This window comes from Mustela nivalis, assembly GCF_964662115.1.
Source record: "Mustela nivalis genome assembly, chromosome: 13".
NCBI lineage: Eukaryota > Metazoa > Chordata > Mammalia > Carnivora > Mustelidae > Mustela > Mustela nivalis.
Window position 1 is genome coordinate 84,254,266 of NC_139032.1, and position 17,906 is coordinate 84,272,171.

Here is a 17,906-nt window from a genome sequence, read left to right on the forward strand (position 1 = left end):
AACAGATTGACTTTGGGTTTTTATCTAGACTGAGTATTGGACATCTTTGTGTGACCAGTGGCCTTTAAAATGTAGCTTCCTTATCTTCTGCTGTATTTGTTATCACAAGTTATATTAGTAGTCCACTCTCAGATCAGTCTTAAGGATTAAAAAAAACTATTACAGATGGTAAAGACTGAGTTGGCCATATACTATATATTGGTAATCAATTTATAATTTAAGTTGTAATTTATAAATACAGATTTCATCCAATATTAGATAGCTAAGAATTAAGATTCCTTGGTCTGTATATTTCTTAACTGATTGAACCACCCACGTGCCTTTGTATATTTCTTGTAAGAGTTCATAAAAATCAGAATTTCAGACTCAGAAGAGATCTTAACCTTTGTAATCTAGAGCTTTCCAAGCAGTATAAGATAATGAGCCTTAGTCCCTGAGCCACTGGGCTGGCCCTGGGAAATCTGGAGCCTTTTGTGCTGGTCACTTATGTCGGCATGCAGTCCTTTTTATTCTAGTGTGCTACATAAATGTTACCATTTTCTATAGACACCATGACATAAAGGAATAAGGAGACACTGACTTTGTCCAATAGCTCACTTAATCTTTAACTCTTTTCTCTTGTATCTCTGCTAAATGATCATTGATCCTAGCCATTTATTCAACAAATACTTCATACCAATTTGTGTGCCAGGCACTGTGCTAGATGTAAGGAATATAAAATAAGACAGATAAGCTGCTACATATTGAGCTTTTACATTTTGTTGGGGAAATAGACAAATCAACTAAATGAGTAACTGAGCATGGTAATTTAAGATTAAATAAAGTACGGTGGATGAAGTGAACAGAGGGATGAAAGATATTAGTGATCATTAGATAGATTATTTTAAGAAGATATTTTTGAAGCAATAGCATTCAGCTGAGACTGGTAAGGATAGAATGAGCAGGCTTCAAAAGATCTGGAAGAAGGCTATTCCAAGAAGGACTAACCAAGTGCATTGGCCTGAGTGTAGGTATCAGTGTCTAGTTAGCCCTTAATACTCTGTTATTATTAGAAATATGTTTTCTGTTCTAGGGTAGTAACAATTCATCAGTCTACTTTCATTATTAAATATCTTCAGGACTGTAGTTCTGTGCTTGACCTGTCAAGTTTTTGATTATTAATTTGATTTCCCAAGTATCTCCACAGTAGGAGTTGAATGAAGTTCTCTGAGTAAGATACAAAATTATTTATGTTAACAAAAAGAGACATCTCTCTTTTTAATAAATCAATACATTTCTATTCTGGTTTATATATCAGTGGTTTATAAATTGAGTTATTAAATCTCATCTCTGGGTATATGGAATAAAGTCTACTTATAGATAAAATGTAGATAGAATTTAGATAGAAAATCTATTTTTTGAACCTTGAAGACAAAGTAAGTGATTCTGGATGTTGGTAAATTACTAAGTAACTATGGTATTTACTTTCAAACACTTTGTTGTTAGTCTACAATTTTAACATTTCTCTAGTGGAAAAATATGTATTTTGCAGACATAAGATATGTAGTATGAGTAATGTGGAACTGACAGTATCTAAAACATTGTTGCTTAACAGAATCCTAAGTAGTACCCTTAATTTTCTTTTCTACAACTTTAGAGTCGAATTTTGTTAATTACACTAAGTAAAGTCACCTCAAATGCTGACTTAGCCAATCCTAAACCATTAGTCCTAAGGGAAATAAAGGACTAGGTTCTTGTAAGACTCTGATGTTAACAGTTTTGAATCGATCAGTGCATTACCTTGTATAAAATGTATTTCTGTTTAAAAAGACCCTTATTAAATATATATTGTTGATTCATTAACACTGGACTCATGGCCAAGAGCACTATAGATCATATCTGAATGAAACTTTTCTAATACTTATTTTCTCTGTGAGACACATCCCATTCTTCTTGCTTTTAAGAATACTAGACAGCACTTCAACGCTATGCTTGGAAGGCCATTTTATATAGCAAAATCCCCAACAAAGAACATAAAAGTGTGAAAAACATGATACTAAATATACTGCAGAAAGGATACTTGTTTACAGTGTGAAAACTAACAAGGAAGAACAGCCTTGCCCTGCTCAACCTTAGCTGGGAGCATGCACATCTGGTAACTCAAAATTTTCTCTACTCTACGCAAGTACATATCTTCATGACCACTAAAGTACCTGCGTATTGATTTGGGGATTACAAATAAGTTTTAGTGACAAGGTGATTTCACAAATGCAGATACACTGTAATTGTTTAATTTTGGGAAACAATTTTCTAAAAATTTATTTTTACAGGGGAGATATAAAATAGATCAATCTTTGATTAGTTATTCTTAAACTACTTTCTATCTTGGTACTGATTTTGGGGGAGCAAATAATTCTGGTTTTAGCCATTTTCATTGTAGTCATTTGGTTTTCTTTGTGACTCTGTTGTAACTATACTTCTGAGTATAGCGTAGGTTCTTCATATTCCTGAAGTCAATTCTATCTCAGTATAAAAAAACCCAATCGAACAAGGACAAATAAACTTTAGAACTTATAGGAGAGAATAGAGTATCTGTGACTTCAGAGAAAGGAGAGATTGCTTAGAACATAAAAATTACAAGTCATAAGTGAAATAATTGATAAGTTATGTTATCAAGTTACGTTCAGTTACATTAAAATGAATTTTGGTCCTCAACATAAACATGAAGAAAATGAAAGTGTAAACCACAGAGTGGGAGAAGAAACTGCAATGTAAATCACTGATAAGTTATTATTATTAGGATATATAAAGAATTGCTGTATGTTATTAAGAAAAAGACAGTGTAATATGGGTTGCCTGGGTGGCTCAGTTGGTTAAGTATCTGTCTTTGGCTCGGGTCATGATCCCAGGGTCCTGGGATTTAGTCCGGCATTGGGTTCCTTGCTCTGTGGGGAGCCTGCTTCTCCCTCTGCCTGCCGATCCCCTCCTTGTCCTCTCTTTCTCTCTCTCTCTTTGACAAATAAATAAAATAAAATAAAATAAAAAAAGAAAAAGACAGTGTGATAGAAAAATGGACAACAAACTGGGTTGCTTTATGAAAGAACCATAGAGTGTATGACCAGTTCTGCTATAATGCTTGTTTTGGAAAGTGTGGAAGTATTCCAATATGATTGATGTATTAGGGGATAATTTGGGCATAATGCAGATTTTACATTTGCTTATGTGTGATTTTGTCCTTGAGAAACACTGAGTGAATGCAAAAAACTACACCCATCTGAGACGAGCTGCATAGGAATATGCAAAATACACACACCTCAGACATCTTTAGCTTACCTCAATTCAATGAGTCTGGTGTGAGCCACCCCCAACCCATCCACATCTAGTATTAGAATTTTCTGATTTCAGATACCCTTCTTCCACCACATTAGTAGCTCACAAGTTGTAACCTTTGCAACATCTACTTGTTTAAGCAAACTTCAGTTTTGTTTCAAAGTGATATGCTCTGTTTATTGTATTACATATGTATTTCTTAATCATTTAACATGCATAAGGCTGGGTTATCTTTATTAGACTCCTACTATTTTATTAATGTATATCACTGACCCCTTTCCCCCCCATAAGTTCTGTGGTGTTTATGGCACAATTTTTGTATAGCTCCGTGATTTTAGGGGTGCGTATGTTGCACTATAGCAGAACTGATGGTACATCTGGTGTGATTCCTTTTATGTTCAAAGACATGTAAAACTGAACTTGTGTATGAATGTGATGAAACTCTAAAGGGGATGAAGGAAGGAGTATAGGGATGGGATTGGGGAGTGGTGCACAGTGTTCTTTCAAAGATTGTTAGGGGTGCTTGGGTGGCTTAGTCAGTTAAATGTCTGCCTTCGGCTTAGATCATGATCCTGGAGTCCTGGGATCGAGACCCTGCATTAGGCTCCCTGCTCAGCAGAGAGTCTTCTTCTCCCTTTCTCTTGCCCCTCACTCTGCTTGTGCTTGCTCTCTCTCTTTCACATAAATAAATAAAATCTTTTATAAAAAGATTGTTAGATTGTTTCTTCAACTGGATAGTAGGTACAATGGCTGGTGGTTGCTTATTATTTTTATGCCATTCATATACTTCATTGAAATATAATTCACATACCATGCAATTCATACATTTAAAGTATGTAACTCACTGGTTTCCATTATATCCTCAGAGTTGTGCAACCATCACCACAATTTTAGAACACCTTTATCACCCCAAAAAGAAACCTACTTGTTAGCAGTTACTTTTTTTTTTTTTTAAGATTTTATTTTTTATTTATTTGACAGAGAGAGATCACAGTAGACAGAGAGGCAGGCAGAGAGAGAGAGAGGGAAGCAGGCTCCCTGCCGAGCAGGGAGCCCGATGCGGGACTCGATCCCAGGACCCTGAGATCATGACCGGAGCCGAAGGTAGCGGCTTAACCCACTGAGCCACCCAGGTGCCCGCGTTACTTTTTTTTAAGACTTTATTTATTTATTTGACAGACAAAGATCACAAATAGGTGGGGAGGCAGGAGGAGAGAGGAGGAAGCAGGCCCCCTGCTGAGCAGAGAGCCCGACACGGGGCTCGATCCCAGGACCCCGAGACCACGACCCAAGCCGAAGGCAGAGGCCTTAACCCACTGAGCCACCCGGGCGCCCCTAGCAGTAACTTTTCATTTTCCCCCACAACCTCAGCCCCAGGCAGCCACTAATATCCTTTCTATTTCTTTGAATTTGCTTATTCTGCATATTACACATAAATGGAATCATATAATATGCCGTCTTCTGTAACTAGCTTCTTTCATTTAGCAGAATGTTTTGAAGATTCATTCTTGTTGTCACTTGTATCAGTGCTTTCTTTCTTTCTATGGGCGAAAAATATTCCAGTGTATGGATAGAGTGTATTTTACATACCTACTCATCAGCTGATGGATAGTTAGGTTGTTTCCTCTTTTTGGCTCTTATAATATTGCTGCTATGAATATTTGTATGTAAGATTTCAGATGGACATAATGTTTTTATTTCTCTTGAGTATATACCTGAGAGTGGAATTGATACCTAACTATGTTTAACCTTTTGAGGACTGCACCATTCTACATTTCTACTAGCAGTATACCATATGTATACTTTTTATGTGTGTGTGTGTGTGTTTAAAATATCTACTCAATATACTTTAATACTTTTCAAAACAAGACAGTAGGGACATTTGAAGTGACTAGCTGTCTTTTTGTCTTTAAGTACAGAGACAGATAAGGAATGAGAAAATCTCCAAAGCTAGGGATTCTATCAGATGATGAAGTTTACTTTAACATTTGGAGCTCTGGATCACTGGATATCTCTAGAATGCTGGGTTGATATGTGGAGGAAGGAAACTTTATCTTCAACAAAATTCCCATAATTTCTTCTAAACCTCTCCTCACTTAGTCTCTTTTCGTTCTAGGTGCTTCCTGATTTTTGTACCATGCCTTTGGAGGCCTAGTTTTATAGATTCCCAAATGACCCCTCCCTTCTCTTTGCTTTTGTAAAACTTTTCATTTTCTTAGTGTTTGTCTCTTAGAGGCAAGTATTCTATACTGACTTACTCTTTTTTTTTAAAAGATTTTATTTATTTGACAGAGATCACAAGTAGGCAGAGAAGCAGGCAGAGAGAGAGGAAGGGAAGCAGACTCCCAGCTGAGCATAGAGCCCGATGCAGGGCTCAGTCCCAGGATCCCAGGATCATGACCTGAGCTGAAGGCAGAGGCTTTAACCCACTGAGCCACCCAGGTGCCCTAACTTACTATTTTTTCAAGACTCTATTTATTCGTCAGAGAGAAGGAGAGAGAGCACAAGCAGGGGAAGCAGCAGGCAGAGGGAGAAGCAGGCTTCCCGCCAATCAGGGAGCCCAATTTAGGGCTCAATCCCAGGACCCTGGAATCATGACCTGAGCCAAATGCAGAAACTTAACCGACTGAGCCATCTAGGCGTCCCTATACTAACTTACTATTGACTGATGTTAGGTTAGTGTTTTAGAATTTTCAGAGGATTTCCAATTTAAAAGATCATTTTGTTCAAAAGAATATACTTGGGTGCCTAGGTGGCTCCATGGGTTAAGCTTCTGCCTTCAGCTCAGGTCATAATCTCAGGGTCCTGGGATCGAGCCCCGAATTGGACTCTCTGCTTGGCAGGGAGCCTGCTTCCTCTTCTCTCTTTGCCTGCCTCTCCGTCTACTTGTGATATCTGTCTGTTAAATAAATAAATAAAATCTTTAAAAAAAAAAAAGAATAAACTTTATGATATAATGTTAAGCTTTCAGGGCAGGAGTGAGTCGGTGCATGTGTTCTGTATGTGTTCGTTCGTATGTATGTGGAAATAAATAGCTCTTTACAGTACCCAGTAAGCCATGCATGTAATTCTCTGTTCCTGATGAGGTCTCTTCACACTTCATTCTGACTATGCCTGACCCTACTTCTACTTGTGTTAAGTAGGCCTCTTTGGCCAGTTTTCAATGATCTCAGACTGTAGTGAACTTTTGGATATTTTTATATATGTAGTTACTCAGCATCTTTTAAACATCTGTCCTCTATTAGGAAAATGCTACTTTTAGTTCTGTGTCTCCAAGCCAGAAAACCATTTCCTCACCTTTTTTTTTAAGATTTTATTTATTTATTTGAGAGGGAGAACATAAAAGGGAGAGGGTCAGAGGGAGAAGCAGACTCCCCACTGTGCAGGGAGACCTGATCTCAGGACCTGGGATCATGACCTGAGCTGAAGGCAGACACGTAATGACTGAGCCACCCAAGTGCCCTCATCTTTTTTGAAGCCAGGGGTCAGGCATCTGATCCAGACCCAGCCAACTAGATGTAGTCATTTGAATTCAGGAGAGAAAAGTGTGAAGAAGATGGCACAGTATGGAATCTGTTCCTAACACAAGTGTCAAAGCTGGCATAGATATTAGCTTTTGTGGGTGGCAAATGGTGGGGCTCGTAGTCACGCACCTTTACGGCTCAAGTTGTGAGGTGTGGGGGCACCTTGGTAGCTCAGTGGGTTAAGCCTCTGCCTTCAGCTCCAGTCATGATCCCAGGGTCCTGAGATGGAGCCCCGCATTGGGCTCTCTGCTCAGCAGGGAACCTGCTTCCCTTCTGCTCTCTCTGCCTGCCTCTCTGCCTAATTGTGATCTCTATCTGTCAAATAGAGAAATAAAATAAAATTTTAAAAAAGAAATAGAAATGTTTAAAAAAGAAAAAAGATGTGAGGTGTGGTCTCTGTGCCTAGTGGCAGTCCTGCGTGAGGATTTGGGTGTTGCAAGTTACATAGGAATAGGCCCTCTGGAAAATTCTAAAAGATCTGTAATATCTTTCAGAAATATCTCTTCTAATTAAACTAACTAGAATTGTCTCTATCTTTCTTGATTCCTTAAACTCTTTCTTAACTGATGGTTAAATCCTTATTTGGATGATAAACATGAGGTCCAGATCTTCCTTGGCTGGAGATAGAATGTTTGCCTAGTGGCTTCTTAATTGGCCTTTAAGAAAATATCTATGTTTGGGGTGCCTGGGTGGCTCAGTGGGTTAAGCCTCTGCCTTCGGTTCAGGTCGTGGTCTCAGGGTCCTGGGGTTGAGCCCCACATCCAGCTCTCTGCTCAGTGGGGAGCCTGCTTCTCCCCACCCCCCCACCGCCCTCTGCCTGACTCCCTGCCTACTTGTGATCTTTCTCTCCATCAAATAAATAAAATCTTAAAAAAAAAAAAAAGAAAAGGGGGCGCCTGGGTGGTTCAGTGGGTTAAAGCCTCTGCCTTCAGCTCAGGTCATGATCTCAGGGTCCTGGGATCAAGCCCCTCATTGGGCTCTCTGCTCAGCAGGGAGCCTGCTTCCTCCTCTCTCTCTCTGCCTGCCTCTTTGCCTACTTGTGATCTCTGTCTGTCAAATAAATAAGTAAAATCTAAAAAAAAAAAAAAAGAAAATATGTTTTATGAACTATTGAAAGCATACAGAAAGTTAGTGACTAGTAAACAACCTCCAGCTCTATCAAAAATATCCATTTAGCTATATTTGCTTCAGGTCTTTTAAGAAGTAAAACATTACAGATATAGTCTATTACTTGACTCTTTTCATTGACTAGGTTTGCTTTGTTGTTTTCCATCTACACACTTGAGTTTCACATTCACTTTCTATTATTTTAGTGGGTATCAACATGGTGCCTTACCCCAGTGATTATTTAAGAGCCTTTAAAGTTTTTAGTCTTTTTTTTTTTTTTTAGAAAAGCACTTGTTAGCATTAATGAACCTCTCCCCACGGGGCTTCAAGCTACTAGAACACAGGCGCCCCCGACACCCTTGATCTTCTCCTCTGCTCTTCTACTGAAGAATTTGGCCTTCATGATGACAGGCTGTTTTGGGAGTTTCCCCTTTCCCAAAACTTTGTAGTAGCCTGATCGTACCACATCAATGATAGGAGCAGCTCCAGTCTTGTTTTCGGCGGCATTTACTTGTGTCTGCTCACTAAGGTCCACAGTTTATCAAGGTTGACAGTTGGGCAGAAGCTCTGGTTCCTCTTTAAGTGGTAATGTCTCATACCAACTTTTCCAAAGTAACCTGGGTGATATTTGTCGAAGTTGATCCTGTGGTGATGCATGCCACCAGCATTACCCCGGCCTCCTGGGTGCTTCTGGTGCTTGCCGATGCGGCTGTGGCCGTGGCTCACGTGGCCCCGAAGTTTCTGGGTCTTCCTCCGTCTGGAAGGCATGTCGGCAGCCCAGACGGAAAAGGGCAGTCTCTTACCTTTCTGATCAATACAAGGACCCGAAGGCTTTCAGTCTTCGCTCCTGTCCATCTTACACATAGGTATAGGTTGCAAGTAATGAAAACCCCAAGTACTGTCATTTAAGCAAATCAGGATTTCTTTTTTTTATATAACAGGAGACTCAGACTAATATAATTTAGTCAGCAACTCATTAATGTTGGGGCCATTTTCTCTGCAATTTTCATGGCCAGTGAAAGCTCTTAATAGGCTGTCTTCTGTGTCATTTTGACACATCTTCATTATTCCTTGAGCCATTCCTTACATTCGGGTCCATCAAGAGGTTCCAAACCATCTTATCTTTTCCTTGCCCCAGCCTTGGAATCAGCCATATTCTCTAAGTATCCCTTGTTTCTTTTAGTGGAGAATGACATTTAGAAACCAAGATTTAGGGACGCCTGGGTGGCTCAGTTGGTTAAGCAGCTGCCTTCAGCTCAGGTCATGATCCCAGCGTTCTGGGATCGAGTCCCACATCAGGCTCCTTGCTCGGCAGGGAGCCTGCTTCTCCCTCTGCCTCTGCCTGCCATTCTGTCTGCCTGTGCTTGCTCTCTCCCCCTCTCTCTCTGATAAATAAATAAAATCTTAAAAAAAAAAAAAAAGAAACCAAGATGTAGGGGCGCTTGGCTGTCTCAGTCGTTTAGTGTCTGCCTTTGGCTCAGGTCATGATCCCAGGGTCCTGGGATCGAGCCCCGCATCGGGCTCCCTGCTTGGTGGGAAGCCACTTCTCTCTCTCCCACTCTGCCTGCTTGTGTTCCCTCTCTCACTGTGTCTCTTGTCTGTCAAATAAGTAAGTAAAATCTTTAAAAAAAAGAAAAAGAAACTAAGATTTATGTATAAGGTTCATTCATTGCTATTGGGTGTTGCTGCTTCTGGGTCTCCTCAATGAAAAAAATGTAGGGAATACCCCCTCCAACACACACAACACATACATACACACACAATGAGAACAAATTTTAATCAATATCATATCTGTTTATCTAGAAAACCATGAATCCATTTCAACACTACAAAGTTCATTCCAATTTTCTCCTGTTTCATGTCTGTATCTCCATTTTTTGCTAGTGTAAAACCTGGTTTCCATCAACTTAATATATTTAATTATTAGATCAATCCTCCCTGATTATAACTAACCTCCTGTTACTGCTTGCCTCACCTTCCTAGTCATATGTCCTCACCATCTTCTTACCCTTCTTAGGCTCTGGTACCATAGGATGGTTCAGTCCTCCTTTCCCCCTTCTATTTCCCCTCACCCCATCGAAACCCGTGAATATTCTCTTCACCCCGAGCAGGATTCCCACAGCCCATAGTAGGCCGCCATTGGTAAAGTATACAGATACTCTCCAAAACTCCCTTTGGGAACTGCCAACCCTTCGTTGAATGTGTTTACTTCTCTTCTTCTCTTCAGACATCTGTTTTGCTTAGCCCTACCTGAAACCTTTGTACTGAATTAAATAAATCCTTCATGTTAGGGACATTTCCTCAAATGTCTGGTGATTTTTATCTGCTTATTCATTTAGTCCTTTGGCTTTAAATATTAGTGTGCTGATATTTCCCAAAATTATATTGTCACTTTGATCCTCTCCCTGGAATTCTGGGCTCAACTAGTTTCCTGCTCAGTATCTCCACTTGGATATCTAATAAACATCAAAAATCAGCATATCCAAAATTGGGTTCTTGAATTTCTCTGTAAACTTTCCCTTCCTCATTTTAGTAAAGGCCAACATCACTCATCTAGTAGCTCAGGCCAGAAGCCCTGGGGACCTGTGATTTTTCTTTTTCTCTTACAGCCAGTATTCACTCCATCAGCAAGATCACTTGTTTTTTAAAAATCAGAATCTGAAAGGTCAAGAAGCAAAGACGTCTCAGTAGCAATGTGCACGTCTACTACCTAGGTCTTAGTCTTTAATACCACTCCCAACCAAAAACCAAGGACCTTGGAGAACTGGCTGATTCTAGGGCTGGGGCAGGTAGGTGTAAGACAATCCTGGAGATCTTTTTATGCAAGGATATTTGGAAATGCTGAAAAAGATGATCAGGACATGTCACAAGGACATAGGAGCCAGTCTGGAGAGTTTCCACTTGCCAAATCTGGGACGGTTTGAGCTCCAAAATAGTTAAATACAGAAATGAATTATAAACCATTGGAAAAAATAAAAATTCATGAATCAGTACTAATCAGGGACAGATAGATAAATAAATAAATGGGTGAAGAGGGAGAGCTCTTAACAGTCAAATGCAGAGACCAACTGGTAAGTGTGGAAAGACTAGAGTTGGAAAATCATCTTTTCATAATGTTTATAGTTAAGAGTGGATCAGGCAAGAATCATCAACAAATTTTAATATAGGGGGAAATTTTGTTTAGGAGTAGAATATTTGTGGTCATAAAGTGTCTTCCCAGAGATTGAGTGACAAGGAGAAAAAATAACACTAGTAGTCCAGCATAGAAATTAGACAATACTTTGACCAGGTGATCAAATTAACAGCATTAGTAAGGGACAGATGGACATTCTGTGCCTCCAGATGTGATACTGTGAGAAGATTACAACATCACCCATGCATCACTGGGAATACATAATCTAATCACAAGGAAATGTCAGACAAACCCTAAATGAGAAACATTCTAATTTTAAAATGGGGGGGAGAGGACTTTATTCTTCAAAAATGTCAGTGTCATAGGTGTTCTAAAAATGTTCCAGATTAAAGGAACCTAAAGAGATTGGGAGCTAAATGTAGGATCCAATTCTAGACTGAATCCTGAGATGGAGGGTATAAAATGCTAGGACATTATTGGGTCGACTGACAAAATTGGAATATAAACAGTAGATTAGATAAAAGCATTGTATCATGTTAAGTTTACTGAAGTTGATCACTTGATTGTGTAAGAGAATATTGCATTTTTATGAAATATTGAATGTTTAGGGGAAAGAACCATGATATATGTAACCTACACTCAAGTGGTTCAAAAAGAAAATTTGTGTATATAAGTGTGTGTTTGTGTGTGTGTGTGTGTCCATGCATGCATGTATGTACTTGATAGGAGTAAAGTGTTGATAATAGGTAAATGGCTGAATCTGGTAATGGATGTATGAGTGCTCTTTGTACTATTTTTGTTTGCTACCTTTTTTATAAGTTTGAGATTATTAAAAGCAAAAACAAAAGCATAACTCACATCTTACTCTTTTTTACTTCTTCCTCCTTTTGTCAGGCAACCTTTATGTCTTGCTTTGACCACTCCAATGGCCTTCCTGCCGATCTCTCTGCTTCCATCCATGCTACCCTACAGTCATTTCTTCACACAACTGGCAAAGTGATTTTTTCAAAGCATAAATCAGATAATATCACTCCTCTTCTCACAGCTTACCATTTTACCTGAAATAAAAATTTAGTTCGTAACTAGAGTCTTCAAGGCCTGTGTGCTGTGGCCTACTTCAACCTCTCTGATATTATCTCCCATCACTCTGTGCCACTCATTTTGCTCCAGCTGCACTGGCCTCTTCGTGTTTCTCCAGTAGGCCAAATGTAGTCTTCTTTCAGGGGTTTTATACTTGCTCTGCTCTCTGCCTGGAACACTCTTTATTCAGATAGCTGTGTGGTTCCCACCCTTCCTTCTGGCCTGTGCTGGAATCTGTCCTCATAAGAGACCCTCTTCCTGACATACTGAGTTAAAACAACATTCCTCCTTCCCTTGCCCCATTACACTCTATTCTCCATCCCTGCTTTATTTCTACTTCTGTTATATATGCTGCCTTTGTATATTGTCTTTATTCTTTTTAGAATGTAAGCTCCTTGAGAGAGGGACTTTGTTTTGTTCATTACTGTATCCCACTGCTTACAACAGTGCCTGACACATAGTAGGCTCTCAGTAAATGCTTGAGAATGGAAGAATAAGCTTCCACGCACTTAAAAGCTGGTTGAAAATTGACTGTGTGTGAGTGTAGCTTCTTGGTTTTGGTAGTTTTTGTTGTAGAATGGTGGGTTTAGTTCTACACCATTGTGTAGATCTAGCTGTCAGATCTGCATCTCTTAGGTTGGTCAGTTCCTCTGAGAGATTTGTATGAATATCCTACTAGAAAGGAAGAGAGGAAAGTGGGGTTGTCTGTAGGTTTGGCTCCTAATGTTCTGGGAACAAAATGGGGCTCTTTCTTGTCTGTTTTCATGCTCTTTCTTCTTGGAGATTTGTGTGCTCCCCCTCCCCTTTTATCATCCTTGTGGTAGGATTTCAGTTAGGAGTGGAGGCAAACAAGTGTGTTCATTTCATCAATCCAATTGGTTCTTTCAATAGGAAGACCTCTTATATCACAACTAAGAGGACTCCTGCTTGTTCTTGTATGATATTAGGCAACTACAGTTGACTTGGGAACTGACATTAAGTCATGCCTGTCAATTGAGAGGAGAACTTTTCAAGTGAGCGTGTTTTAGCCACTAGCCACTTGTGGTGATTAAGGACTTAAAATGTGGCTTGTTTGAATTGAGGTGAGCTATGATTGTAAAATACACACCAAGTTTAAAAAACTGAAAACAGCATAAAATATCTCATGAATAGTTTTAGAATATTGACTACATGTTGAAATGATAATATTTTGGATATGTTGAATTTATATGTTATTAAGATTAATTTTATCTATTTCTTTTTTACTTTTTCAAACTTCACTATTAGAAATTTAAAATGACCTGTATGGATTGCATTATAATTTTTCTGGACAGCACTGCTGTAGAGTCCAACAACTAAGGCAAACATATTTGTCAATAGTGGTCCTGGATCCTAGAAAGCCATGAAAGGATCAAAATTAGCAGATAGAATTTGTCTCCCGAGGATGGACACGTTCATTTTTGACCTTGCTGTTATGGTACTTCTATATACTTTAGGAAGAGCTATTGTCTTTATTAGCTTTTAACTTTATATAGATTTGAACTTGCCACTTTGGTCCTTCACCTTTTTTTGAATGCTAAATTGCTAGTAAAATTCTAGAACAGAACAGAATAGATCCACATATTCCCAAACTATACTCTTTTATTTAAGTGTAGTGCTGTAACCTAGATATACTTGGCTCCCAGGATTTTCAGTCCTATAGAGTAATTCCAGAAGGCATGAATAGTGTGAAAATGTTCTTTTTTCACAAATGTAGGCACTTCTTCTAATTGCCTGAAAACAACATATAGAAAGACCTACGAGCTGAAACAGAAATGGAGACTACTTACTCCCTTTTGAGTGCCCAATGAGTAATATTCATGATTATTGACTAGTAGTGGATCAATTTGGCCTTAAAGCCCAATTGATCACACTAGTATTCTTACAGCTGTATTGGACTTTTACATCTCCACAGAGGCACAGATTATAGTCTGTTTGGCATTCATTTTTAATTTTATGAAGAGTGTTTCAAATTAAAACCTCCTATCAGATCACTCTCCCTCCTCTGAGACATTAATGTGGTCCTTATATAATTAAGCCATCCACCATTCAAGCCGATTAACAACTTCCAGAATAGGAATTTGAGGTTGAAAACACTATTCCCCATTGCCATTCTTCAGCCTGAAGGATTAGGGAATTACAGCCCCTGGTTTCTGACTCATCTTTTATCAGAGCGCTGAAAGATAAAAATCATTCTTATTTCTCACTTCCATTCCTTTTTCCTTACTTGTGTGCTTAGGAAGATAATTTTTTCCTTAAGACCTGAAGAATTATGTCTGTTTTTTTCTAAAGGTTGAAAGACTTCAGAGTAGGTAGCCAGATTTTATGTCCCCCAGGCTAACTTTCTGGGTCAGTCCATTTTCAAAAGAATCTTTTTCAAATAGTTAGCAGATAATTTTAATATAAAAGTACTCTCCCTACACAGTTGAAAAAATTCTGTAGCCTCTTCTCTATCCTTCCCATAGTCTCACTCTTTAGAGAGCATATTTCATTTTATCTATCTGGTTACCTACCTTATTTCTAAACTAAGTATGTAGTTTTCTTCATGGTGAACTATTTGGTTTATTTATACTATCTCCTACCTCCTTTTCTCCACTTCGTCTCCAGTTTTATAAGTTATAGTTATTATTTTTAGTTCTGCTACAGGTTATTTTTCCACCATGAATAATCTGTTCTCTAACTTTGATTCCATCAACATTAGGTTGCCTTTCTTGACTTTCATTATGTAATATGAGGAAGTTAGTATCCCCTCCTCGTTAGTATCCCCTCCTTTTACATTTTAATTTTTGGAAAACAATTGTCTGGCTTTATCCCAGGGGCAAAAGATATTCTTTGCAGTGGCTAAGAATGTGTTGGAAACTGGGAGGGAACAAATGGCCCAGGTGTTACATCTTTTAATTTACTGCCCCATTTCCCATTGCTGCTCTCTATCCAAGCTTTGGGCATCTCCCAGTCTTTACTGGGAAAACAGACTCCTACTTCCACTGCAACTCTTTCTCATTATTTAATCTGGGTTTTCCCCACTATGGTGTATTTCTCAGTGCAGTCTCATTTGCTATTTGTCTTCCAGAAATTTATCAAAATCTGGTCTTCTGCAGCCCCTCCTCCCTTCTCAGTGGATTTATACCCTTTGATATCCTATCAGTGGGAATTTGGAAGGGAAGGGGGGAGATTGACACACATGTGCTCTGTGGGCTATCTTGAACCAGAGAGATCTAAAAGTAATAGATGTTTTTTTCAGTTATCTTAAGTTGCTCTTGAATATTGTTATGGTACTTTTATACTGTTCAGAGTGCTTTTATATAATCTATTTAGCCCTCATGACAACCTTTGATGTAGGTGGGACATGCATTTTTCTTGTTTTACAAACTAGGAAACTAGGATTAGAGCGGCTAAGTAAGGGATTTACCTAAGGTCACTTGCTTAAGTAAGTTGCAAACTGGAATAAAGATTAGAGCCGGAATCTTCCCACGCATGGTCCAGTTAGCTCTGTTTTTATTATATTAGTTTTAACTGGGTTCAGGGTTTATCACTGTCCTCAGGTTTTCAATCTTTCCTTTGTCTCTCTCCTCCTTCCTCCCTCCATAGTCTTTGTGCCTTATCATCTTTGAAATAGATCTCCATTCTCTTTACCAGCTCTTTAATTCTCTGTCTTCTTTTAATGTCTCATTTTTAAGATTAACAGATGGTTGGGCTTTTGGGGCTATTTTTGGAAAAAAATTCAAATGAAAAAATTATCATTTTTCTGCAGGTTAATATACCTGTTCATGTGTAGCTGCCCTTCACCTGTTAAGTGAGAAACAACCTTTTTTAAAGGAAGATTTTATTTATTTATTTGACAGAGAGATCACAAGTTGGCATAGAGGCAGGCAGAGAGAGAGAGAGAGAAGCAGGCTCCCCGCTGCAGAGACCCTGATGTGGGGCTAGATCCCAGGACCCTGAGATTATGTCCTGAGCCTGAAGGCAAGAGGCTTAACTCACTGAGCCAGTCAGGTGCCCCACAAACTATTTTTTTAAAACTACATTTCCACTTAGTTTTCCATTCTTTCCAAAGTCCATCAGGAAACCAGAGTGAAGATTGTTCTGTGTTGTCTGGTATTATTAGTGCCAATATGTAAAGGTTACATGTAGACTTTATGTGTCAGTGTGACTGGTTTCTTTAAAGTAGTTTAGACATGCATTCTGGATATATAGCACATGTTGCATTATAGGCACTTACTGTTTACTTGTCATACTTACTTACTAGCTAAAAATCAACCTGCAACAGATCATCAAGAGTATTTGTGTCCCATACTCAAAACACTATTCAAAGCTTTATTTTCCCAGAGGCTTTGGAGGTGGGCTAGAGGATACTTGTGTTTGATGTGATAATGTAATCTTCTTATAGAATTGACTAAGATTTGTGCCATAGGTAGACCTCTTTTTTTTTTTTCCCCCTGGAAGAAACACACACACACACACACACACACACACACACACAGAGTAACTTCATTGAAGCTATCTTTAGTGTCAAGTTTACTGAGTTGTACAACTCCAGATTGGACCATTTATAAAGTACTCTGTGAATGGTGCCTTCTAGAGTTGTGCCAAAAGGCAGCCCTACTAGACTTACCTAATTTAAGAATTCGTAGAATATAATTTAATGGAAACATTGTAAGTTTGAGAGTTCTTTTATTCAGCCTTAATTCTGTCAGTAACATCTTTTGTCTTATTTATTTTTTATGCAAATTTTAAAGAGAACTGTTTACTAGGGGTGCCTGGACAGCTCTGTCAATTAAACATCTGCCTTTGGCTAAAGTCATGATTTCAGGGTCCTGGGATAGAGCCCGGTGTTGTGCTCCCTGCTGAGCAGGGAGTCTTTGCTTCTCCCTCTGCCTCCCCTGCAACTTGTGCACAAGTGTGCGCTGTCTCTCTCTCTCTCTCAAATAAATAAATGAAATCTTTAAAAAAAATACCATTTACTCTACTGCCCACTTACCTTACAGAGAAGATATAAGGATTGTTGGATTAAAAAAATAATAATGGAGTTCCATGGAGATAAGGTCTTCTGACTATAGTGTGCCCTAGCTGTAGATGTTAAGTAGTACCAGAGTCCCTGCTTACAGCTATAAAATATTCTTATAGTTATAAAGTTTGAAAATGAGCATTACATACTTGTTATTATGTAGTCATACTTGTTTTATTTTTTTAAGTTGTGCTTATACTTGTGGTTCACCTTTTTTCAAAGAGGAATTTTATTATTTGGTTCCATTGCATATACTAGCTTGTTTGAAATGTCATCAATTTGACAAAAACTTTCTTTAATCTTGGATTTTCCACTACGTAATTCCAAATCTAAAGCTAATGCTTTGCTTTTTAATTTTTCAAGAAAGTGTTGATCTTTATATTTTAACTGAAGTTTTTGATTCTAGCTATAATACAAGAATTTGAAATATGTGGAAATAGGAAACATGCAAATATTATGGATTATCTTCCTTGTTTTTAAGAAAAGGGTTTAGATGTAGATATTGACAAATCTTTATCCATGAATGTAAACGTGTATCTAGTATAATCCTGTATATCTATTTTTAAACTGATTTCAGATAAAAGCATTTAATTTGAAGTTAAAATATAGTATAAGAAAAGATTATGAAGTTTAAAACTTCTGAGCTTTTTTGTGACTGTTATCTTCTACATTTCATTAAGTGTTTTTAAAAATTATTTCCTGTGTAAGTTGTATTTTGCATTCTTCAAGG

The 17,906-nt window shown here is 38.3% G+C and overlaps 1 protein-coding gene and 1 pseudogene across 3 annotated transcripts in view; one reads left to right on the forward strand and one right to left on the reverse strand.

The window, feature by feature from the left end:
• PBX3 (PBX homeobox 3) overlaps positions 1-17,906 on the forward strand; it is a 214,408-nt gene that overhangs the window by 49,294 nt on the left and 147,208 nt on the right. The window lies entirely within an intron of this gene.
• LOC309846549 (large ribosomal subunit protein uL15 pseudogene) lies at positions 8,216-8,723 on the reverse strand (annotated as a pseudogene). Its single transcript has one exon. The product of its transcript is annotated as a large ribosomal subunit protein uL15 pseudogene (transcript).